We start from the raw sequence: 26,993 nt of genomic DNA, 5'->3' as shown, positions 1-26,993 counted from the left end.
TTCTAATGGAAGGACTGCTTTGCAATGAAATAGAACCTCTCATGTCCCAGGATGTTTTCAGGGTTGTTCTTGCAAGTTTCCACCACATGAATGCAGACAGAGTAATTGGGAAAAATATAACCTCACATGAGAGGTTTTTCATTTTCATGGCAGATTTACATAAGATTGTCTTTTATCTGGGAGATTCTTGATCAGCAGTCGAAGCAACAGCTGGTGCACTCTGCTTAAGCTGTATTTGGACATCGGGGAATGTCGTATTATCAAAATGTTTTAAGTGCACCCATCAAAGCTGACAAAGTGGAACCTGCTACATCAGCCAGGCAGGCTCCTGCAGGTTTATGGCATGGTTTCACATCACTGTGTGGAAAACAAATTGCAAGAGGGCGTGAAACAGAAATTATTCTAACACTAAGCTTGCTTTACTTTGAACTTTCCCAGAACTCAATTTAGGTCCAAGCCCTACAACTCTCTAATGCTGGTTTTGGAGTTTAAACCGTTCAGTATTCAACAGTATTTGTGAAACTAGTAAAATAAACTTTTATGAGGCCCCCCTAGATGTATGTTTGTTTGTTTGGAAGGCACACACAAACCTGGGTAAACAAAACATGCTTTAGGACGACAGGGATTTTGCGTGTGTTAAATGAGTCATTTAACTGCATTTCCCCACAAATGTTTCTCTCTCCGATTGTGAACTGCATTGAAATCTACATAAAACGCTTTATGTGGTGTTAGATTAGGAAACGTTACTGACAAAGAGCTGCAGTCAAATCACAGCAGTCACCCTCAATACTAAAACAAGGTTTTTCCTCACAAGCTATTTAATTACACATACAGTATGCCAGACTATTATTAGCAGCTTCAGTACATTCAAAATGCTTTAGCCAGTGTTGGTCTCAATTGCCTTTTCCATAATATCCAGATCGACATTTATTTTTATGACACATTATGTTCTAGAAGAATAAACAATGCAATCACCTGATGGCTTAGCATGCATGGGATTTGCAGTGCACTAAAGATTCTCATATTTTCACCCAGCATCCCACTTTGGCATAAAATTAGGCCATAAATTGACTGAATGCAGCTTTCCCAGATTAAGTTGGAGTTTTTCAGCCTGCTCCTCAAGAAGGCAAAAATGAACGTGCACAGCGCAGGTGTGGAGGGCTAGGTGAGAGGCACAAGATGGAAAGTGATGAGTGCAGGGGAATTTGATTCTAGGATAATGATGGTGTTGCTATGCAACTGCCAAGTTTCTCCTGCATAGTAGTGGGAGTAGGGTCAAACAAGTACATAACTAAGCACCTCAGTAGCTTGGTGAAGATTGCTCCTAGATCCACACGTCCTCAGATATATCCATACGGAGCCCCCCAACATCATCTTCTGTACCCTGTGCTCTTGGGGCTAAGAGAGCATGCACACAAGAGGCTTGAGAGTTATTGCTGCTCAACATCAAGAGCCATGCCTCGTCCTTGATCTCACTTGTGCTTGTGAGGGTGAAATATAAAACTAGAACACCAACAAAAGAGAAAGTTGAACTTGCTGCTGTGTCTCTTGTGACCTTTCGAAGTAACCCAACACAATAACCAGTTGAAATTAGGAAGCTGCTTTTCACTCTGTGTTACCTCTCTCACTAAAGTCCCCTGTTGTGGGATAAATACAATTCATCAAAGCACACGCTGGTATTTTGAAAGGTTTGAGTTTCACCCAAACCGCCCCAACAGACATCCTGACCAGGCAGGTTAAGCCAACCCACCGCAAGGCTTACCCTCAGCATGCATATGGGAGCTCTGACACAAGAGAAATGGTAATTAACCCACCTGTGTTCAGGCTTCTTTTAAAGAGATTTTTTAACTTTTTGATCCTACCCTAAATGGTTTTAACAACTGTTAAGCAGCTCAAACCTGGTGAGCCAAGATGTTGCTGTTAATTTATAAACACAAACTGCTATTTCTAAGACTGGAATCTTTTACATTTGTATGGCTTAATTACATACCCCTTATATTTGTAGCCTGTTTGTTTCTCTTACATTTTAATCATCAGCTCCTTGATGCTTTTTGTGAACAGGCATAGAACTGAATATTTTATATAAGAATGAGTGTATAAAGATGCTATAAAGAGTAAGTTGGAGATATTGTTTATGATGTGCTTATGAGACAGATATTACAATATTCTGCAATATCTTGGGCAAAATTTATGGAATTAAGCTAAACATTATTTAATTAAGTTTAATACCTATGGGGTCTTTTGTATGAAAGACAAAATTGTGTGTGTGTTCTTGTGGAATTGTATGCAACTTCCCTGAGAGACAGACTAATGCAAGCTCTGGGAAGGATTAGAAACTTCAAAGGACTTTGGGGGACAATGTGTTTGAAGTGGATTTCTGAGGAAATACTTGGGTTGAGAGAATTCCAAACCCCCACCTAAGAACTCATCTTTTGAAGCTGTCTGCCGATCACCTGTTACATGAGAACAATTCAAAGACCCAATCTGGATTCTCCGGGAACCAAAAGACAAAACGGATTTTTGAATAAGTAGCCTGGATTTAAGATGACTCAGGGCCTCCTTTCTGATCCAGTACATGGACAGGACTTCTGGTCCAAGGTGGGCCTCAATCTTTCGGAAAGAGCCCTTGCTAGAGTTTGCAGGTTGACCTCTGGTAAGCTTATTCTCATGCATATAGGTTCTTTTATTATTTTTTTAATATTTTTCTCTGTATTGCTCTCTACCTTAAGACTGTACTTGCTTAGAAATAGCTATGTGGTAACTTATAACTTTAGCAATCACACTGCATGTCTCTGAGGAGAGAGATGAAGCAAGCCTGCTTAGGCAGACCGCCTTTTGCCAGGAAGTCACAATACACTGAGGGAACTATGCAGTCTTGATGTACCCTGGCTAGAAGGGAGAGAGACGCAGGTCTCCACCAAAGAGAAGCAACAGCTGGGGAGGCCAGAAGCCTAAGAACATGTGCCCTTGCTGAACCACTGAACTGTGACAGCTTCTACCATTTATGTCCTAAATCTAGGTAATTTAAAAAAAAACTGGTTCATATGAGAAGTTACACATTTGAAATATGTTTTAGCAACATGAAGCGTATGAAAAAGATAAAACACTGTAAAAAGTAAATGTTAGACACCCACACAAAAATCACTGAAGCTTGAGAAATACCAAGGGTAAAAAGAATAGTTTGAAAGTAATTTTAGCTGAACATGGGAAATTCTGCTCCACTTGGAATCAGAACTGCCTCTTCTTCCTACTAAGCATTGACTAAGATATTTGTAGTACATCAATGAAATTCACTGTATGCCAAAAGGAACAAAGTTCAGAAATTTGAGAACCACACAATACGACTACCAGGCCAACAGGAAACAAGAGTTGCTCCTTCCTCATCTCTGAAAGCCTGATACTTCATAAAATATGCCTTTCATCTGAGCCTAGCTGAGTTGTTGTAGTTTCATATGTCCTCCAGCCTGGGAGTCAACAGATCATTCCCTAAATGAAACCAGGATCTGATGAAGTTCACTTTCCGTTCTAGTGAACTTACTCTATGAATCTTCATAGAGATGTTATCACTTAGCCAATGGAGTCATGAGCACAGTTCAGATTTGAAACCAGAAACTAAAGAGGAGAGTCATGAATCTGGTTAAAGACTGAGAATAACTGAGAAACTGCAATAGTCTTTGAGTAGCAAGCCCAGCTAAGAAGCTGTGGGACCCCTGCAAGCTGTAATTCTGGCTAAACCTACTGGTAAAGCATATGGAAATCTAGTGCTGTGACCCTTCTCTGGCTCACGGAACAGTCCAAACCCAGAACCAGAACACAGAGAAGATAGTTTCTTGGCCTAGCAAAGTTTCTCTAATATGATGTCGAGATCGGCTTCCCAAAATCCTACTTCAGTATAGCTGTTTTTACCTCAGTCTAAGACATCTAACTTAGGCAAAGATCTTAGACATTAATATTAGTTTGTTAACTGCTACTTAGGTATTTGGTTTCATCTTTATAAGACCAGATAAATACCTGGCTTAAGTGAGAGCCCTGAAATTACCTCCAAACCACTAGATCTGTGTAAAAAGCCTTTCCCAGCAAGAAACTGATGCTTTACAGAACTAACTAAATAGATCCCTATGTCAACCGCTCCCCCCATGCTGGAGACCCATATACAATAAACAGTTACTACTATGAAGTGTTTGGTCAGGTAAAAAGTTATAATTTTCAAGCAATAATCATCTAAAGAATTGTATACTGCAAGCATGTAATTGTGAGACATTCTGCTGTGATGCATCTTTAAAATAAACTTTGTAACATATTTTCCCCACAGCTGTCTTTCTTAGATGGAAGCTATACTATAACAGTCTGCCAGTGGGTATTTTATTACCAGTGCCAACCAGGGTTCTAGGAACATAGGAATTGCCATGTTGGATCAGACCCAGAGTCCATCTAGTCCAGTATCCTCTCTCTGATAGTGGTCAGTGTCAGATGCTTCAAGTGGAAGATTTAAGAAGCCCACAGTAGGTCAATGTGGGACAATCAGCTCCCTACATAGGTCTGAGGTACGTCTATACTTACTTCCTGGTCCGGATGTAAGCGATCGATTTTCTGGGATCGATCCCGAAAGTGCTTGCCATCGACGCCGGTACTCCAGCTCAGCGAGAGGAGTACGCGGCATCGATGGGGGAGCCTGTCTGCCGCGTCTGGACCCGCGGTAAGTTCGGACTAAGGTACTTCGAATTCAGCTACATTATTAACGTAGCTGAATTTGTGTACCTTAGTCCGAAGTGGGGGGTTAGTGTGGACCAGGATTGGCTTAAGCCCTAAACACAAGGTTTAATATCCCATCCAAAATGTTTGTAGTCATCAACTATGACAAACTCTGTACATTCTTGATATCCATATAAATAGCCAATCCCTTTCTCTTGGATAATATTATGCTATCTTAACTTAATGCAACTTTCTCACCCAGGATAATTGTTTGTAATGGAGGATAAGTTGTCCATTTATCTTGAGCAGGATGCAGTAAAGTAGTCACATGGTTCCATAAGAAAGCTTTTTGTACTGCATGGTGTACTTGTAGGTGTTTGTAAAAAAACACACACACACACACAGCCTCTCAGAAGACCAACCACAACTTCCATCCCCAAAATTGTGCAGGAAAGGAGAAGCCATGAGCAGCTAAACCCAGCAAGTGTTATATACATACTAACCAAGAGAGTAACATCAATCAATGAGTGTCTTGTACTACTAGTGTATTGTATCCTTCCAGTGCATGATCCTTTGGATGTTTAAGGTTTTAGCCTGTTCATTATAATCCCAGGCATCTTCTAGGTGTCTATATCAACACCCCTCTGCAGGGTTATGACTATCCATTGGTTGTTTCCCAATTCCATTCTGGATAAATACGGTAATTCTGGGTTCCTGTTTTTCCTGCATTCCTTTTACAAATTACTTCTTCAAAAGTTCACTTGAAGGTGTATCTACACTATAACCATGTCTCTGCCCATATCTATATCTATATCCCACTCTCAGGCTATGCTGAGGAAGTTAGAAGAAATCCATTTTAGTAGAAACCATATTTTTAAAGGAGGAGGCTAATGTAACTGCTTTCAAGGTAACACCTCAAACCAGTGCTTTAAAAAGAAAAAATGCTCCTATTTGTCAGTAATTCTATGTTAACATTACCTATAACTGATAGCTATGAATTGGCAGATTAGAGTCCATCTTTCCTAACAAAGCACACAAACCCAACCCTTAATTGTATCCATTTTGTTTCCTACTGTTGTGATGCTTTTAATAGCTTCGTTCCCTATTCTTTGGCCAGTACTACCACGACAAATATTTTATTTTCCTGAATTCAAACATGAATTCTACTAAGAGGTCATATACTGAGGTGTTCACTCAGACAAACCACCATTGAAACAAAAACGTTTTAATACCATAGCTAGACTAAACACACATACTACAAATACATTAAGTAAATTTGTATTTTAACACTATTGAAAAAATTCTTTTGAATTCCTCAAGGAGCTGAAATAATGCATCATATATTTAAAAAAAATCTATATAATTAATTTAATGGAATTTTCTCACTTTGAAATAGGGTCAAATACATTAAACATGAAACATTCAAATTCCAAATTGCAAGTGAACTGTCTAAGGAACTTTTGGCCTCTTTTCCCATTCCAAAATATAAGAAACAAAAATATTACATTTTTAAAGATAGTGTAAAAACATATGCATGCTTTGTGATGATACATGACCAAAAAGAGCACCAAGTCATCTAAACTAATTTTGTTTTTTGGTCCTAAGTCCCACCGTCTGCCCCCCAGCATGTCTGAAAAATCCAAAGGCTCAAACAAACTATTTCAATGGCCAGGAAAAAAAACGGACTGAAACAGAGAAGATCAAACCTGGAGCTCTTTGATTAGTTGACTCATCAACATTGGTAGTGAACAAAGAGATGGTGATTTATTTTATTTATTTAAAGGACCTGGATTCACATTTCTCTCAGACTAGAGAGCAGGGAGTCAATGTAGGAAGCTTTTCCTATAGATGAAGTAGCTGTATAATGGTTGCAATTGCAGGGCACTTTTAAACTCAGGGTCAGGAAAAGAACCAGTTTGTATTTCCAAATTGTAAGAATGGTTGTGGAAACTACTGAACAGGATTCACCCTCTACACCAGAAGTATTTATAAGCAGCCTTACCTTCTCAAAGCAGGACTCCCTTTGTATGTCTTCACTGCAGAGTTAACATGAGTTACTCCTTTTCAGTTAGCTTAACTTCAGTGAGAACAGCCATTTCGCAAAATAACTCTTGAGTTGATGCATCCATGCTGGTGCTGCACTTAGACTCATAGACTCTAAGGTCAGAAGGGACCATTATGATAATCTAGTCTGACCTCCCTCATGATGCAGGCCACAAAAGCTGACCCACCCACTCCTGGAAGAATTCTCTCCCTTGACTCAGCTGTTGAAGTCCCCAAATCATGATTTAAAGACTTCAAATCACTGAGAATCCTCCAGCAAGCGACCCCTGCCCCATGCTGCGGAGGAAGGCGAAAAGCCTCCAGGGCCTCTGCCAATCTACCCTGGAGGAAAATTCCTTCCCGACCCCAAATATGGTGATCAGCTGAACCCCGAACATGCGGGCAAGATTCTCTAACCAGACCCTCTGGAAAAAGTTCTCCATAGTAACTTTTAATATCCCATCATTGACCATTGTTGCTAATTACAAGCGATGGCCCGTTATTGACCTATTGACTAATATCACTTTATCCCATCAAACCATCCCCTCCATAAACTTATCAAGCTTAATTTGCTTATTGTGGCCCTAAGACTTTTGAGCCACTGTATGAATTCTTCTCCTACAATTCACTGGGAAATTTCTCTGTGCTTGCTGGCCACATGGGGAGAATCATGGAAAGGCATTGAAAGATTTGTAGTACTTGAGTGGTGCTAGCCAGCATTACCTGCAGCGGAGTTTGCTGCTTGTGCTCGCTTTAGTTTTAGCCATGCCCCTCTTCTAAGGCCAGACAACTGAAGGTAAAAGCACCATTGCACTCAAGGATTTGTGTGTGTGGACAGGACTTAAGTCAGGGACAACATTAGAGGTAACTTTTCAGTGAAAAGAAGCTTTTGTGGTCAGTGGAACTCTCTGATTTTCTTCTAAGAACAGCCTCACTGTCTGAGGTCTTACAGCCAGAGCAGTAATTTTGCACATGGTTTCAATGTACTGAAAATATTTGAACATTTCACTCTGCTTCATTACAAACAACTTCACTATCTCCAAATTCATCCACTGTAGAAGGAAAAGGTTTCTCAGCAATCCAGCTCTCACCCCTCCAAGGGCCTGACTCAGCTCTTCCTGGCAGCACTATATAAAGAGTAACTCAAGGAAATCAATGGAACTACACCTATGTGAAAGAAGCCTGAGTTCACACGGAAGTCCAAAACATTTATTGAGTTCATTAGGCAAAATGCTCCATGAAGAAATGATACACAGCTCTCCATTGCCAAGGTCTTGGGTCACAGTTTCCTTGTTAATGCACATTTTTCAGATGTTCCTCCGAAGAAATACATTCATTTTATTCCTCTGTCTCGCAGAGAAACTGTTATTATTATCCTACTTGAACATTTTTAGTGCTATTCCAAAATGCTGTCTCATGAAATTAAAGTCTCACAACTTGTTGATTATATTAAAGTTATTCCTCCACATTGATCTTCCTCTACTGTTATTTGTTTTAATGTCCTTAATTCTGGGCCATTGGCCCCATATTGACCCTCAGCCTATTTAGGGACACACCAGATCTTCCCATACCATTAAGCTAATCTTTTAGCCAGAAGAGTAATCTGCTCCCAGATACTCAGACTATCACAATGCTGAGTATTTAGACAGCCCCTGAACCACTCAGCCCGAACACACACAACTCTCCCACAAGTACTTGCTCCTCCTTCACCAAATTTAACTTGGTGGAGATAGGAACACTCTTTCCTCAGGGCCAATCATGGGCTTAAAGCAGCTATACTACTCATCTCCTAGGCGGCCACAATTAATGCTGAACAGCTGCTCCATTTTGCCAGAAACCTCCTCCCCTACAGCAGATTGTATATGGGGAAGAGCAGGTGTGTAAAACTAGTCACAGTCTTTTGGGATTATAAAATCAGAGCCCTCACACAAGCCTGACTTCCTGAGCTAAGGCTTGCAGTGTAAAACAGGCTTCTCTTTCCTAAAGAAACAGTGTGGAAAGGCCAGCCAAGGCACAAAGGGCTAGATCTACAAAAGGGACTTAGGCTGAGTGTTGCAGTGCCTAATATTTAGATGCCCTGATGCCTAATGGAAGCCACAGCTCTGTGTTAGGTGCCTAGCTTCCCTGTACAATGCATGGGGAGAGTTAGGTGCCTACAAAATGGCTTCACAGCATGCTGAGCAGGGAGCAACCTAAACTAGCTATTTGGAAATGCCAAGGAGAGGAGTAGGTGAAGGGACATGGGCACCTAAGTCTGGGCTGGAGAGAGGTGCCTCCCTCTCCTCGGGATTCAAAGTCATGAAACCTCTCCTGGAGTTATACAAGACAGGGCTTAGGTCCCTAAGATAAAGCGGGGGGAGTGCCCTCCTCCCCATAACCTTTGGTCCAGTGCAGGGGAGTCGAGTTGTATGGGCCCATGGTGCCCAGGCTCCAGCAAATTCAGGGCCCGGCTCCACCAATGCTCAGGGCTGGGTCTCTCCCTTGGCCCCACCTGCTGCCCCTGCGCACGTCCCCCGGCTGCAGCTGCCGCCCCTGCACGTCTCCCCTGGAGCGTCCATGCCTGCTCTGGGCAGCAAACGGCTGCCCCCTGCAGCTCTGCGCTGCGCTGCGCTCCTTTCCCGCCCGCTGCCGCAGCCAGCTACAAGAGGGCGGCAGACTGAGGTGGCTGCTGCGCCGGAAGAGGGGAGGAGGCACATGGCAGCGCCCCCTCCCCTAGCAGGTAACTCTGAGTCAACTCCCAGTGGGGGCTTATACTGGCTGGGCCTTCTGAGCAGAAGTCTGGGGGAGCTTGGGTGAGTGTTGTGCTGGGGAGGGCCCCCCCTCACCTGGAGCTCGCTGCAGGGAGTCCTCCTCTCTGGCCCCCCACCCCAGCCCTGGGGCAGCCCACCTGCTGCACCACAAACTCCTCATCCCCAGCCCAGCCCCATGCCCTGCACCCCCACCCCAACCCTCTGTCCCAGCCCAGAGCCCACACCTAAACCCTCTCCCCACACCCAAACTCCCTCCCAGAGCCTTAGGCAGGTATGGGGGGCAGCGGGACATGGACCCAGTCTGGGCACCACCAAAAATTATATAAACCTACTGCCCTTGGTCCAGTGGTAAGAACACTCACCCACATGGGAGAAAAACAGCCTCAAATCCCTGCTCTGCCATGTCAGCAGGATTTTAAACCCAGGTCTCTTAGCTCTCAGGTGAGTGCCCTGACCATTGGGAAACCCAGCATTCTGGATGGAGTCCCCCCCCCATCTCTCTTCCTGGAAATGTTCCACTTTGTATAACTGGTCATTGAAACAGAGACTCAAACTTGGTCTCCCAAGTGCCAGGTGAGCACCCTAATGACTGGGCTAGAGAGACATCCTCATGCTTCCCCTGGCCCAGTGATTGTTAAGCAATTTTTACAAAGTGGAACCACTTCCACAGGAGAGATGGAGAGAAATCCATCTCAGAAGGCTCCATAGCCCAGTGCACCTCAGAGGTGAGTGCTCTGCATTGAAAACCCTGCTCTCTTCAGGCAGAGGAGAGATTTCAACACCAGCCTGTCACATCCTGGGTGAGTGCCCTAACCACTGGACTAAAGGGGGAATGTGGAACTACCTCCCTCAGCCCATGCTTTGCCGAGGCCTGGTCTAGTAGGTGGGCTCTGATCACACCTCCTGAATCAAGCCCTGCAGATGGCGGTGACAGGACACCTAGCTTGACTATCCTGCTTTGGTTTAGGCATGAGTTGGTGGGTTGGCATCAGGACTTTGGTGGCTGTGCACCTGCCCACCGACAGAAATTTATGTGCCCTAGGGACTTCAGGACCTACAGGGTTAGGTGGCACTTGAGCCGGTATTTGGAGGATCTAACTTTTGCCTGTAGGCATCTAAAGTGACAGGTAGGTGCCTAAAGCCTAAACTGCAGTGCTTACAGGAGACAGCAGGCCTATGAGGCACTCAGTGCAAGTTACCACACAGAGTGCCAGGGTTGAATTATGTGTGCTTATTCCCCCCTCCCCCCTGCAAATTACTATTCTATTTTAAATAGAATCCATCTGTGAATCCAGCACAATGTTAATCAGTGATGTTCACATGTCTGCTGTTACAGGACTGAGCTCCTCTGGTATCTTTGCTGAAGCCCTAAACCTACCATATTAGAAACTACAAGCAATGCTAAAAAGTATGCTATCTTTGGCCTTTCTAGTGGCCCCATTCCCGCATTAGCCTGTTTTTAACCTACCCCCTCATCAGGTAGCTTGATCTCCTTTGAGGTATAAGTACAAAGGTCTGCAACACCAGAGCAACCTCACTCTGGTGCTGGAGAAATCAGTTTGCTTTTTGCACTTGTCAATGTATTTCTGCCTTGTTGGAAACCATTCCCAAAGGCACAAAATGCAATGGAACTAGGCATAACAGTCATCATTGTAGTTCTGCCATAGAGATACAGAAAACAAACTCAAGAGGAGTGAGATTAAGGCATGGAAGGGAAGAAGTTTAGCAGCTAGAGTCTGCTGTTAAAAACCCAGAGCCTTTCCCTGGCTCTGGGTTGCAGCAGACGAGCATGCTGGATACAACTGAGACAATGCAATAAAACGTTCGTAGTACAGCAGGAGTTTTTCACCGTGCAGTAATATATACTGCAACTGCAAAGGGAAAGCAGGCCACAGGTAAACCATAATATTTGGCACTTCTGCATCTTCAAAGCACTATGCAATCATTTAGTTAACTGATCCTTACACCATTCTCATTTTATAGATGGGGAAATTGAGGCACTGAGAGTATAAATCATTTGCCCAAGAACACGGAAACAGTCAGTGCTAGGATTAGAATTTGGGAGTTCTGAATTCTTAGTCATATGCCTAATCAATGGATGCATGCTGCTCTCACCATTATCCTTTTTAAAAACGGGAATCATTTGTTTCCATCCCACTTAATGGATTATGAATGACAGTGTGATTGCTAAAAATGGAAAAAATCCAAAGTCGAGTGGGTTGTTTTAGAGCTCTGCTAAACCCAGGTATCATCACAGCATCTGTGGGATTATAACAGGGATCAAATGAAGAGCCGCAGACCCAGGAGTTTTGCTTTTTGAGCAACCAAAAATAAAAAAGAAGAAAGAATTGCTGTTCTATTCTGGGACTGCGGCTTAACATTTGTTTAATTCTCCCACTACTGTATTTACAGACAACATTATGTTTGCACAATGCAGAGCTCTCAGAAAAGAAATGAGCAGTATAAACATATGACCATGATATGAGGATTCATAATCCTTTGTACATGGCAGACACACATGGTGGTTATGCCACAAACCTAACTGTTCTGTACAGAAGTGCACTGGAGAAAGGTTCTGTTTTGTTAGAGAACATAGAAGAAATGGAATGAATCTGTAATCCACACTAGAATTATAAAGTGACACTGATTTACAAGGAGAAAAGTGCATAGAAAGCTCCAGGATTTATTTTTTTATTTATTTTAAAGGATAATTATATGGCAGGGTTTCTTTACACTAATCTGTTTACAGAAATATTGAGCATGCATTACACATCAAACTCAATAATTCCCCCCTATCTTTGTACTCCAAAATTTTCAGTTAATTAAACTGATTTGTCTGTTTTTTGTGGGTTGGAAACTCTTGCTGTCATCCTTTCCAATCACTACTTATTTAAATTTCATCCTTGGCCAGTTTCATGATAATGTTTATCTGCTCCAGAGGATTTGAAATGAGAGTAATACACTGTTCTCCCATTTAATTTCTTTCTTAAAGCTGGAAAAAGCCAAGCATCAACTGGCCAGTTAGATAACACAATTTCCCTTGTAGATTATTTGCTTAAGATAGCTACGGGCTAATTTAATTCCTGAGTTGCTTATTTACTGGTGCTGTTAGGGATTCCCTACAGTTAAGAATGAACTGTGCACAAAGTTTCTAAAGAGAATCCTGTATGGAAGTTTCCTTATGCAGGATCAGGTTAAAGTAAAAAAAAAAAAAAAAATTGCTGATTTTTAGTCCTGCATAAATTTAACTTCTTCCACTACCTGAACAGAAATCTAATGTTCTGTTATTTGCATACTTAGTTTTTGGAGCTATTTATTTTGCATAGTAAAGACACAAATGGATAGTTCACAAGAATAAGGTTTTTAATGGATAGCTTACCTTTACCTTTGTCTGATTTCTTTTTAAACTCCCACTGAAATGCCTAGCAAGAAAAGCAAACATGTAAAATCAGTAAAACAAAGGCATCTTTGTTTGCTTTTCATGTTCGAAGTGCTTTACAAACTTTAATTCTCACACCATTTCTGTCAGGTAGGGAAGAATTATTATTCCCACTGTTTCCAGGGAAATTGAGGGAAAGGGTGGTCCAGTGACTTCTTACAACAAGACCCTGGTAGAGCAGACCTGTGCTTGTGGTCCTGTGCTCAGTCCACTAGACTACACTGCTTCATTGACTAAGCATTTCCCATACATTTCAGTTTACATTTTCAAAGTGCTTTGCAAGCATTCACAAATGAATTCACACCACAACCCTCCAACATAGGAAATAACAACAATCTCAGTGGAACCTTATACGTTTTTGTTTTGCAAGTTGTTTGAGCAGAGAGGAACCTTTGTTTTAGAAAGATGGCATTCTCAGAGCAGAGAAAGAGCTCCACAATATTTCTCTATGCTGTCAGTCTCGTGGAACACTGGGTTGTAACAAGTTAAGAGCCCCTGGATGAGCTATGGGCAAATCATTTGGATTAAAATAAAAATCTTCACCCAGAACCTCAACAAAACACAAACTTTCTTAAGGTTTCCCAAAACTAGTGAATTTTCCCCTCTTACTTCCATTTTTGTGCATTTCTGGGTTTAGGATCAGAGGTAGAAGATTCAAAATAATGGAAATAGTGGAAAGCTCACTAGGCAGCCAGTTCCTCTGAGATTTCCAGCTCTGTCTGGGAGATCAAGAGAGTTTAGGATGACCAGACAGCAAGTGTGAAAAATCGGGACGGGGGTGGGGGTGGGGGGGTAATAGGAGCCTATATAAGAAAAAGACTCAAAAATCAGGACTGTCCCTATAAAATCGGGACATCTGGTCACCCTGAGAGAGCTGAATAATTTGGATAAGCATTCATACCTTTCTCTGAACTGCTCTACCACATATGGGCCCAAGCTGAACACACCCCAAACTTTTGAGGGGGTGGTATCTGAACCTTGCACATGGTCCTTTCATCTAATGTGCCTTAGGCCTGAATGCCTCCAAGCTCCAGAGTGTTTCAAATCTGCAAACAAATTTTGGGGTATAGCCCAATCACTACTCCAAAATATTTGAACTTCCTCACCCATCAGTATCCAGGGTGTGTAGTGGAAGAAATCCATATAGTCCAATTAAACATGTAGGCCAAGGTTTTTAAACATCACTGGTGATTTTTGGATGCCCAGTTTAAGACCCCTTGAAGAGGTCTTGCTTTTCAGAGAGTAACTTCTCTGCACTTTCTAAACAAAATAATCAGGACCTTATACAGTGACTGAAGCTGGACACTGTCCCAGTTCTCAGGATACTGACAGGCACCTCCTGCTATCTGGGTGCTGCAAAACTCAGAGGGTGCTTCCATCTGCATAAACAGGAATCTCCCCAATACAAAATTGAGCCAAGTACTCCAATTGCATTTGAAGGGGATGGGGGGCTCCTAGTTCCCACTGCCAAAGTCCTTTCAATATAGTCCCAGAGTTCCTAACCCCAGAAGGGGGACAGGATAGTTGTACTGACCACTTCACAGCTCGCCTTGGGGCTTGCCAAATCTATGCTACCTGGTCAGTATACAGGAATGTTGTCTCCTTGTAGGCATGGGGGAGATTAGTGAATGTCCTTCTTGAGGACAGGTTCCCTGAAGCCTTCCAGGAGCCTCTCTCAAGAGATGTAGAACTGCTGTCTACTCTCTTCTAGAACTGCCCACCTACTGTCTGCTGCTTCCTGCTTTTAATTCCATCCCTACATGATTGACCGGGCCCGAGGGGCTGGGGCATCCTTGCCCACAGCAGCTCTTTAACCCCTTTGTCACCATTGTGAGGTTTATACACCCCATCAGAACACCCAAAATCACTAGTCACTTGAAAATCTTGGCCATAATATTCTGTACCACATAACATAGGAAACCTTCTCTGCTTCATACAGCACCACCAGCAAGGGGGAGGAAATCTTAGAGCATCTGGATCAGTGCTACCATTTTTCTTCCCCCCCAAGTGATACTAGTGCCAAATGAAGATGGGAATCAGCCAGGTCCCTTGTCATGTCATGGGGAAGTTAGAGCTTTTCTGGTAAAGTGGATTGGCCCATATCCTTTTCTTCAGGCCTGGAATGGAGCATGAGTCCTTCCCCTCTGAATGCAGATGACAAGAGTTTTGTTAAAGGTGAGCAGGTAGAAGATTCAATTTGTGGGTTTTACATGTCAAATGCAAGTGATCTGACAGCAACCATGAGAATGATCTGTCAAATCACTGGGCAGGTGAAAGAACAATTAAAAATGTATATACGCATTTCCTGTCCATACAAGCAACTGTGTGGGGAACAGTGTGGGACAGGTCTTGGAGGGCAAGTCTTGATTCAAAATGTGTGTGTACTGGAAAGGTCTGCACAGAGCTCAGACTAGGGAATCTGCTAGCCCAACGATCTGTCCTTTTCCAGATGTCCAAGCTGTGAAGTCTGTCCTTCCTTCAGTGCCCATACCCAGCGTGGCTCCCATTCACATTAACAGAAGTCCACTACAGGCACATGTGTGAAGAGGAGAACAAGCCCTCTGGTGAACAGAATATAACAAAGCAGCACTTGTGATTTTGCAGACTCTTGAAGAGAATGACTTACCTAGCCAGGTATGGTGAGGCCTAGAAAGGGGCAGGATTAATGTTGCAATGCATGATGGAAGAGCTGTCTCTGCAGTGCACTTGCTTAGTTCTGCACTTCACCAATGTGCCTGTCTGTACCAAACAGCACCCATGGAAGGGGTGAAGTGTGCTACTTCCGTCTGTATCCATACCCTAAAGAATCTGGACTTTCTGTGCATGATAAGATAGTATGTAATAAGGATAACCATGTCATCTCCTTGTGACGCTTCCTGGGGGTACCCAAGGTTATGAGGCATCTCGCAACCACCTGCCCCTAGCACAAGGAAGGCTTGTCTGTGCCTGCCAGGGGTCAGCTCTCCAACTCCTTCAGTCTGAAGTGTCTCTCTGTAGTGGCCAGGCCCTGGGTCGCTGGACACTCACAGTATTCACAGATTTACTGTGTCCCGCTTACCAGTTCCACCTCAGATGACTGTGCTGCTTATCACCCAGCACTTAGGTCTATAGTGAAATCTAGTAAGTGCTACAGATAAAGCACACAGATTCAAGTAATAGTAGCAGAAGCATTGGAAACAAATGGTTCCATGTAATATAAAATCATGACACACTTTCTGGAGCTTAGCTGTGATTAACAAGGTACTCTCATGTCTAACCAAGTGTTACACACCCAAAATCCTTGCAGCATTTTACAGCTAGGTGGCTGTAACCCGCCTTTCATGAGACAGACATGCTGCCGGCTTGCCTGCTAGGTGAAGGATTCTTTGTCCCCCAAAATATACATCCTTTGTCATAAACAGGACATGCTCTGGTGTTTGTTTCAGCTTGCAGTTTTCCTTTCTCATAGATTTTGCAATTTCTCATTTCGCAACTGTCTTAGTATGCAAATAGGCTTGCAGTGTGCGGCATACAATACCAAATGGCCAGACAGGAAGATAGATGTCTGTTACCTTGGAAATGTTTCTTTCAGGCAGGAGATAGATCACCTCCTGGTGACCTGCCTTAAATCCAAGACCTTAAGAACATAATTTTCGGTATAGATACATAACTCCTTAGATATTATCCGTACGTACATTTCACAATGATTATGCCAACCAGCAGACTACTGGCTCTCGGTAGAGATCCCACATGCCACCCTTTGGTGAACTCTGATGCATATATCTGACCCAGGGGATCCCAGTAAAACCCTATGCACTCCCCTTGTGCCCTCTGCCACCAGGGGGTCCCTGGGTCATACTCCCTCTTTAGCCAATCCCACTGCCTCCCCATACAGGATCAAGATACAGCTCTAAATTGCACTTTGATTTTAAAAACTCTTCAGGGTCTTGGGCCAACCTGCCTCATGAAACTTGTTCCTTTCCACTCCCCTCCCTCTTCTCATCTAACATCGTCCTCCTTCTAGCTTCTTCCCACAATCTCACCACAGTTATTACAGCTCCTGGATCAGATTGTCTGTATATAATATCTCACCCACATCATAATACTACCTAGCTCTTATATAGCTCTTTTCATCCATAGAACTCAAAGCACTTTCCAAAGAAGGTCAGTATCATTATCTCCATGTTATAGATAGGGAAACTGAGGCACAGAAAGGTGAAGTGACTTGCCCAAAGTCACCCAGCAGACTAGTGATAGAGCCAGGAATAGAATTCCAGGTCCACTGAGTCCCAGTTCAGTGCTCTGTCTAAAAGAGCATCTGAAAATATGCTGGTGCTTTTTCTACAGTCCTCTCTGCCTCTGCTCTTTATTGTTTCATTCTGACTGTAAAACATTCAGAGAGACAATCCGATGCTATACAAAATAAAGCTGTATTGTATTGCATGTAAGGTGAGAGCATTCTGTAACTAACACAAATACATTTTATTTTTAAAAGATGTATATTTAGTTTTAGTGGGGCTGGGGCAGGAAACAGGAACATTGCTATCTCACCATGTAGATTGATGCACTGTATAAACTGATATAGTGTGTTAGTGATAAAGTAGTAAAAGTATTGTATTCAGCCTCAAAATGCCTTTTATGGGGCTAAAGCTATCGCAGAAGAAAGACATTTACTTTAATTAGCTAATGTTTTTACAGTGCTTTGAAAATATGGAGTGCCATGAACAATTGCTTTTTTTGAAGCATTGTTAAGTGGCTACTTTGTATCATTCCACTGCCCAATTCTGGCTGTAGAGCCAGCATATCTGGACCAGACAGGATCTCCTAAGGATCTCCTAAGTGCAAGGGGGATCCTGCAGTGTAGTAGAGCTAGTGTAGAGATACCGAAACCACCCTCTCCACACAGCTGCCTGCAATGGGACCATAGAACCAGGGACAAGGCTAAGATACCACCAAGATGCATCTGGCTGTAGGTTTGGTCCCACAGGGATGTGAACAGGTAGAGAAGTTTGAGCTAAAGTAGTTTAAGGGCTGTTTTAACCTACATAAGGGGACTGACCTTGCTTACAACTGCCTCAGGATCAGCGGCGCTCATAGGCGAGTTCTAGGTTTCAGAATTGGGAAAGTTCAAAGTTGAGCTTACACAAACACACCTCACAGCCTTGCACTGCATGCTCTTCAGCCAGAGTGTGTTAAATTTCAAGTTCAATTTTTTTCCCCCGCATATATTTTCTTGTCCTACAGGTCTCCCTTTTGTTATGCCTATCGCAACAATGGGGCATACATCTCAGATGGCAGCAATAACAAAGTCCTTGCTCCTGCTTGTAATTTATTGTCTGATGAACTGTATGACACTAAGAGCACCCCAATGGCAGTTGGCAAGGGACTCCCTGCTACTCGTATGGCCTGACCTGTTCAATACACCTCCTACCCTGATATTTATTTAAAAGGAGTCATTAACAGATCATGTGAAAACTAACAACACACTGGTCTTTAATATCACTCTAAAATGAATGTAACGCTGCAGTATGTGAAATTATGGAGTCTGTAAACAGGCCAAGGAAGCAAAACAGGTTTTTACCAGATGAAGGAGAATAGCCAGCCCCTCTGGGCTCAATTGAAAAATCAAGCCAGATGTGGCCAAGAACAATGGACCATTCATTTGCATCGGAGGGTCACAGGAAGACCTGTGATTTTTGCATAACAAATGGCAACTGCAAAAATGAACCTGGCGTTGGCTCCTTGGTGGACACAGCAAGCTGAGTCCCCAGGAGGGCTTCCTGACTTTGAAAACTATGATCAACTTGGAGAATATAAGGAATATAAGGCTTGGGGGTACCCCTCACCTAGGGGAAAATGGGGAGCAGCGCCCATAGCATTCATGAAAGTGGCCCAGGAGACAAGAGTAGCTGTAAACTGGCTATAGGTGAAAAACCTGCTTGGACAAAGATTGTAACTTGCTGACTAAGTTTTACTCACTAGGAAGCATGTTTTGTTTTGTTTTACTTTTAACCAGACCTTTGTCTTCTATGTCTATTTATTATCACTTAAATATCTGTTCTTTGTTAATAAACTTTTTTATAACACAACCATGTCAGTGCTGGGGAGTAAACTGAAGGGTAAAATCCTCAGCCAAACTACCCGGCTGGTATGCATTTGGTCTCTCTGGGGATAGTGACTGTAATAATTGTTGTGAAGATCCAGTGAGGGATTGCACACTGCAGGGAAGACAGTTTTGGGGAGACTTGGGACTGGAAGGGCTGTTGGTGTCAGGGCTTTGAGCCAAAGCTGCACAGCACAGAAACACCCAAGTTATAGGGTAGATGGTGACACAACCCCATACTGGTCTGGGTGAACTCCCCATAGGATCACATGCAGCCTTTGCTGACCTTCAGAAAAAGAAATTTGCCAAGCCTTGTTGTCTCTTTTTCTTACCTTATAGAACCATCTATTTTGCTTTACATTGGTTCAGTCTATTGATGAAAAAATAAAACTGAGCTTTAGGGATGGATGGTGAGAAGTTCTCCACAACATACCATTTAGGGAGAAAAATGTTCATAATGGAACAAGAAACAACAGAAGAGGACTAGAGAATACAAATTACTTCACATCAAGTAACCTTAACAGACCAGCTCACAGAGGAGGATTTTAAGAAGCATCTTAAAAAATGTCATAGAAAAGGAGAATGGGCCTTCCTAGGCAAAGATACAGAAAACAGGTCTTGTGTTTCTTCCAAAAATTCTACTGAAGTCATTGTCATTCCATTGACTTTTTATCTTTCCATTCCCCTCCCAAAGGCTTTTTTTTTTTTTTTTTGGGGGGGGGGGGAGGAGGATTTTCTCTTCCCAAAGGCATTGGGGCGGGGGGGTTTCAAGAGCACAAGCATGATAGATACCCAAATCCCATTGAATTTCAATGGGATTTGGGCCACTAGCTTCCTTAGGCTCCTTTGAAAATCCTAGCTTAGTGATGCTGATGGGTGACAGACTGACACCTTCATCTTATCCACAAACAATGTATACAGAACTTAGACTAACAGTTCACGTTTCCACACACTGCCCTACCGATAAGCCTTGCCCTGCTCCAGAGGGACCATCTCCAGCTGTCAGAGAACATCTCTCTTACATGCCCATCCACTATTAGGCCTCTCTGACAAAAATGGCAAGTAAATGCCAGTTAGTGCCAATTTTATTATGTGTTTTTAGGATGTGGATGCTTGTCCATGAGGACCTGGGCTAAGACCACCAACTTAGGTCACATACACAGTAAGTCACTAAATAATATCCAAAGCCATTACATGTGACTATCTACTGACCTAAGCCCATAGTGGTAAAAGATTCTTTACCCCAATACTAGTCTCTTGAGCATCACAGTTCCTCTTGTTTAATTGCATCTCAGCTAAAATTAAAAATATAACCCATCTCGAGTAAAAAAGAAACACAGGACTCCAGGAAGAAGATTAATGTAGTTTGAAACTTGACATTTTAAAACTCAGCACATAAGAGCTAGCAAGAGACAGGAACATTTATGGCCTAGGGGTTGTATTCTGCCATTGAAGTCAATGGAAGTTATTCATATGATATGGCAAGAGAATCAGGCCCAAGCCAAACTTTAACAGTTGACTTGTGATTGGACAAGAGCTAGGCCGGTGATGGCTCTGTTTCGTGTCCTTCTCACATATTTTATAGAACACACACACACACACACCTGGGCCAGAGTGGTCTGGAGCATTGTTCTGGCACCTGAAATCCAGCACAGAGCAGTGCTCTGGCATTTTTATGTGATACACAGGGTTGCAACATCACTCACATTTGCATGGCTGCCCCGTCATCCAATGACGGGCAACCACCCAGGCAAACCTGAGGGGCTGTGACCCCAGGCCACAATGCCGCTCCTCTTCCAAATTTGACCTGAAGCATGTGAATGAGGCAGGCAAGGTGAGTGAGCACAGCAACTGGGTGCCCAGAGCCAGCCTAGCCCAGGAAAGGAGCAGAGTCTGGAGCTGGGGTGGGAGTTTCACTGACTGGTCAGGAAGGTCCTGAGGACCATGGTGAGGGACTATGATATGAGCGGGGATTGTTGGGGGCCAAGTGGGTTATGTTGCAGGGCGGGATGGATTAGGGTTGGAACATGAGGGATGTTGGAGGCTGTGGGCAGCTGGGCTGAAGTGTTGGGGGCTGTACTAAAGTAGGATGTTTGTCAGGGCTGCAGGATTGGGGGAGGGGCTGCCAGGATAAGTAGAAGATAGTGGAAAACCATTGTCAGCATGGTCTGATCAGTCAGTTTAAATTGTTTTATGGAGTGACCCAAAAGAAGCTGGAGCACACCAATGAATCCTGCCCTTATTTGAAGTTTGTAGAGAATATTGTTGGAAAATTTTATATGTGCTGCCAATAGGTTTTTGACAAACTACAGGTGTTCTTTGGATGTGCCTTGCTACGTAGTTTAAAGGTTGGCATATAAAAGCTGAGTTCCGTGTGTTTTATGCTGATCTATGTGTATTTATTACTACGTGCGAAGTCTTATAATTGCTGTTGCACAGTTTTTCAATGAGAAAAACTGTGTTGGTACAATGTTTCAAATATGGGTGTTTTATCTTTTGGTAACATCAGACACAAGATTTTGGAGACTGTCTCACCCATGGCAGAATTACCAGCTTGAGCTCACTTCTGTAGGGCTCCTGCCATATAAAATTAGCAGAATATCACTGTACATACATACATAGTATGAGAATGCAGTTAAAATGACTCCATAGTAGGCTCTATGATGTTAAAGCTCCAACACCTTTTGGTTTTCACAGATTTGGTGGTAGAGTGAGCTTTGGCAGACTCCATTTCCTCATCTCAGCAGCATGGTACTAAAGTCTGAAGCCCTTAGCAGAAGAGAGTTGTGTCTCCATTTTGCTGTCTATAGTGTTCACTATTCATTAGGAAGACACTTGCACTGAATTCACTGACAAAACTCCCATTGATTTTATTGGGAGCAAAATCATTATTATTCATTTCATCAATTGTTCATAGGAACTCCCATTGACTTCAACATAAATTTCTGTGGGAATTGCATGCAAGCAACAGTTAAGATGAATGGTGTCCTGAATGAATTAAGAATAGCTTCAAGCAGTATTACATGCCTATGAAGGTGGGGGGAACAGGGCTGGAGGTTTACGGCAGGGGGTGGGGGTGAATGCATTGTGATACCCACAACCAAATAATCATTTATAGCACGCAAGCTGAGTAATTCTTAGCTCACATAAACCTCCTTGCTCTAATCCTGATCTGAAATAATTCTAGTGTAAAATCTATACTGCAGAGCCTAATACCTTTAATGAGGGACAGCTGGGGGAGGGGAGGTGTAGGGGAAATGGTGTCTGTATACAAGAGAGAGACGCGCACACACACACACACACACACACACACACACCTCTGTATGCTCAACCTTCCCTCGCTCTTATACAAAAAATGTGGGTTGTGCAGGGCTCTGCAGTTGGAGTAGCTCGTTTTTTTAAGACTCAGCCCATGGGCATCAGCAGGCTTTGTAAATCATAGCCCAGGATTTGTTTTTGTCCATGTAATGTAAATAGAGTGGGGACTTTAAAGTAGTAAATTTGCATCATTGTTGGCAATAGCAGAACACTTTTTCCTTTCATTCCTTAATGTATCACAGCTCAAAAGCTCTATGTTGACTGGAATGTAACACACAAAAACTTATGCCTCTGTAATTTGAGTAAACTATCATCTAATTAAACAATTTAGATTGAATATGCTAATGCAAAGGATCATAAAAAAAGAATAATTACAAAGGGACTTCAAGAAGATAATTACAAATGGGATATGTTGAATCTGAATAAAATTCCTATTTTCTTTAATTACTGAAAACCCATCTTAGCCAGGGATTGAGAATATCTTTATTTAAGCATTGTATACATTCAGATACTAGGAAAATATTAACTTGATTGATATATCTGTTAGCTATTGCCTAACAACAATCAAAGCTTATGGACTTTAGACTGAAGATGAAAAGAAGGCTCCAATGACACGGTTTAAATGAGAATATAGGAATGACCATACTAGGTCAAAACAATGGCAATCTAGCCCCATATCCTGGCTTTGACAGTAGCCAGGCATTCAGAGGTTTAGGGACTCCCAAATCATGGGATTGTGTCCCTGACCATCTTGACTATTTCATAAACTTATCTAATTTTTTTAAACCCCAATTATACTTTTGGCCTTCACAACATTCCCTGGCAACAAGTTCTACAGGTTGACTATCCATTATGTGAAGAAGTACTTCCTTTTGTTTTAAACCTGCTGCCTATTAATTTCATTGGGTGACCCTTTGTTCTTGTCATGGGAGGGGTAAATAACATTTTCCTATTCACTTTCCCTGTATAAGTCATTTTATAGACCTCTAAAATACTCCCTTAGATATCTCTTTTCTAAAATGACCAGTCTCAGTCTTTTTAATCTCTCCTCATATGGAAGCTGTTCCATTCTTTTAATCATTTTCATTGCTCTTCTCTATATTGTTTTTTAGATGGGGCAACTAGAACTGCACATAGTATTCAAGATGTGGGCATACTATGGATTTATAAAGCAGCATTATATTGTTTATTTTATTTATCCTTTTCCTAATGGTTCCTAACATCGTTAGCTGTTTTCATTGCACACTGAATAAATATTTTCAGATAACTATCCATGATGCCTCCATGATTTCTTTCTTGAGTTGTAACTGTTAATTGAGACCCCATAATTTTGTATGTGGGACTATATTTTCCAATTTGCATTACTTTGCACTTGTCAACATTGAATTTCATCTGCCATTTTTTTAAAATAATAACAGCCATACTGGGTCAGACCAAAGGTCCACCAAGCCCAGTATCCTGTCCTCTGACAGTGGCCAATGGCAGGTGCCCCAAAGGGAATGAACAGACAGATTATCATCAAGTGATCCATGCCCTGTCACCCAGTCCCAGCTTCTGACAAACAAAGGCTTGGGACAATTTTCCTGTCCATACTGGACAATAACCATTGATGGACCTATCTTCCATGAATCTATCTAGCTTCCCTTTTGAACCCCATTTTAGTGTTGGCCTTCACAACACCCTCTGGCAAGGAGTTCCAGAGGCTGACAGTGCGTTGCATGAAAAAAATGCTTTCTTGTGTTTGTTTTAAGCCTGCTACCTATTAATTCCATTTGGTGGCCCCTTGTTCTTGTATTATGAGAAGGAGTAAACAACATTTCCTTATTTACTTTCTCTATACCACTCATGATTTTATAGACCTCTATCATATCCCCTCTTAGTCACCTCTTTTCCAAGCTGAAAAGTCCCACTCATTAATTTCTCCTCCTACGGAAGCCCATCTATACCCCTAATAATTTTTGTTGCCCTTTTCTGAACCTTTTCCATTCCAATATATTTTTTTTAGATGACCACATCTGCACGCAGTAGTCAAGGTGTGGGCATACCATGGATTTATATAGAGGCAATATCATATTTTCTGTCTTATTATCTATCCCTTTCTTGATGATTCCCAACATTCTGTTTGCTTTTTGGACTGCTGCTGCACATTGAGTGGATGTTTTCAGAGAACTATCCACAATGACTCCAAGATTTTTCTTGAGTGGTAACACCTAATTTAGACCCCATCATTGTATATGTATACTTACGATTATGTTTTCCAATGTGCATTACTTTGCATTTATCAACATTAAATTTCATCTGTCATTTTGTTGCCCAGTCACCCTGTTTTGAGAGATCCTTTTGTAGCTTTTCACAGTTTGCCTGGGACTTAACTATCTTGAGTAGTTTTGTATCATCTGCAAATTTTGTCACCTCACTGTTTACCCCTTTTTCCAGATCATTTATGAATATGTTGACTAAGACTGGGCCCAGTACAGATCCCTGGGGGACACTACTATTTACCTCTCTCCATTCTGAAAACTGACAATTTATTCCTACCCTTTGTTTCCCATGTTTTAACCACGTACCAATCCACGAGAGAACCTTCCCTCTTATCCCATGACTGCTTATTTTGCTTAAGAGCCGTTGGTGAAGGACCTTGTCAAAGGCTTTCTGAAAATCTAAATACACTATATCCACTGGATCTCCTTTGTCCACATGCTTGTTGACCCCCTAAAAGAATTCTAGTAAATTGGTAAGGCATGATTTCCCTTTACAAAAAACATGTTGACTATTTCCCAATAAATTATAGTCATCTATGCGTCTGACAATTTTGTTCTTTACAATAGTGTCAACCAATTTGCCCAGTACTGAAGTGAGGCTTACTGGCCTGTAGTTGCCAGGGTCATCTCTGGAGCCCTTTTTAAAAATTGGCATCACATTAGCTATCCTCCAGTCATTTGGTACAGAAGCTGATTTAAATGATAGGTTTCAGATGACACTTAGTAATCCTGCAATTTCACATTTGAGTTCCTTCAGAACTCTTGGGTGAATACCATCAGGTCCCAGAGACTTATTACTGTTTAGTTTATCAATTTGTTCCAAAACCTCATGTGATGGGGTTCAACTCACCACCGCTGGCGCCTCCTGCTGGTCACTCTGGGAATTAGCTCTTGATCGCTATGGTCACTATTACCAAGTGGTCCAGCTATATTCACCTCTTGGACCTGATCCTGTGCTTCACTTAGGACTAAAGCAAGAATTGCCTCTCCTCTTGTGGGTTCCAGGACCAGCTGCTCCAAGAAGCAGTCATTTAAGGTGTCAAGAAACTTTATCTCAGCATCCCTTCCTGAGGTGATATGTACCCAGTCAATACGGGGATAGTTGAAATCCCCCATTATTATTATTATTATTGAGTTTTTTATTTTAATAGCCTCTCTAATCTCCCTGAGCATTTCAGAGTCACTAACATCATCCTGGTCAGGTGGTCTGTAATATAGCCCTACTGCTATATTCTTATTTTTCAAGCATGGAATTACTATCCATAGAGATTCTATAGTACAATTTAGTTCATTTAAGATTTTTACTTCATTTGATTCTATGCTTTCTTTCACATATAATGCCACTCCCCCACTAGCACAACCTGTTCTGTCCTGCTGATATATTTTGTACCCTTGTATTACTGTGTCCCATTGATTAGCCTCATTCCACCAGGTTTCTGTGATGCCTATTATATCAATATCCTCATTTAATACTAGGCACTCTAGTTCACCCATCTTACTATTTAGACTTCTATAAAGCATTGGTATATAAAGCATTTAAAAAAAAATTGTCATTTTTTGACTGTCCCCTATTGCAGGACGTAATTGAATGGGACTTTTTTTTCCATTTAACTGTTTCTCATCAGAACCTCCCTGTATTTTGTCATTTTCCATCCACTCCTCCTTATTAGGACATAGGGAATCTCCCCATTTATAGATCCTCCCCTAAGGGATGTCCAATCCCTTTTGTTCAGTCACCCACTTTGAAACTCTGCACAGTCAACTTTGGACTTAACTATGTTGAGTAATTTCATATCATATGCAAATTTTGCCACCTCACTGCTTATCCCCCTTTCCAGTTCATTTATGAATATGTCAAACCACACAGGTCCCCATACAGATGCTTGGAAGACCTTGTTATTTACTTCTCTCCATTGTTAAAAATAAATTGGTTATTCCTACCCTTTGTTTTCTATCTTTTAGCCAGTTATTGCTCCATAAGAGGACCTTCCCTCTTACCCCATGGCAGATTAGTTTGCTTAAAGTGCCTTTGGTGAGGAACCTTGCTAAAGGTTTTCTGAAAATCCAAGTACACTATAAGGACTGGATCACCTTCGTCCGCATACTTGTTGACTCCCTCAAAGAATTTTAATACATTGATGAGGCATGATTTCCTTTTCCACAAATTTGGGGATAGAGGGAGCTTCAGCAGGGTTTCCTCCTCTTAGCAGCATGGCCCCCAAGGCCTGAGACAGCACTGCACTCCCAAAGTTCTGAGATCTTCCTTCGATCCACAGAAGGTGTTCCACCAAGGTGATACCAGAATAATTGATGTTAGCTTGCTCAGTGAAAACAGTGGCAGAGAAACAATCTGACTGACAATACCCCTGAAGAATTCAAAACACACATGACACTACTCTACAGCCATA

The 26,993-nt window shown here is 42.2% G+C and overlaps 1 long non-coding RNA gene across 1 annotated transcript in view; it reads right to left on the bottom strand.

Moving 5' to 3' along the window:
• LOC128839595 (uncharacterized) overlaps positions 1-12,899 on the bottom strand; it is a 220,493-nt gene extending 207,594 nt beyond the window's left edge. The window contains exon 1 of the long non-coding RNA XR_008445483.1: positions 12,865-12,899. This is a non-coding gene — a long non-coding RNA (uncharacterized LOC128839595). The remainder of the gene's footprint in view (positions 1-12,864) is intronic.
• Between the last annotated feature and the right edge of the window lie 14,094 nt (positions 12,900-26,993).

The sequence above is a fragment of the Malaclemys terrapin genome, chromosome 6, assembly GCF_027887155.1.
Source record: "Malaclemys terrapin pileata isolate rMalTer1 chromosome 6, rMalTer1.hap1, whole genome shotgun sequence".
Lineage (NCBI taxonomy): Eukaryota > Metazoa > Chordata > Testudines > Emydidae > Malaclemys > Malaclemys terrapin.
This window is presented reverse-complemented; position numbering and strand designations above follow the sequence as displayed.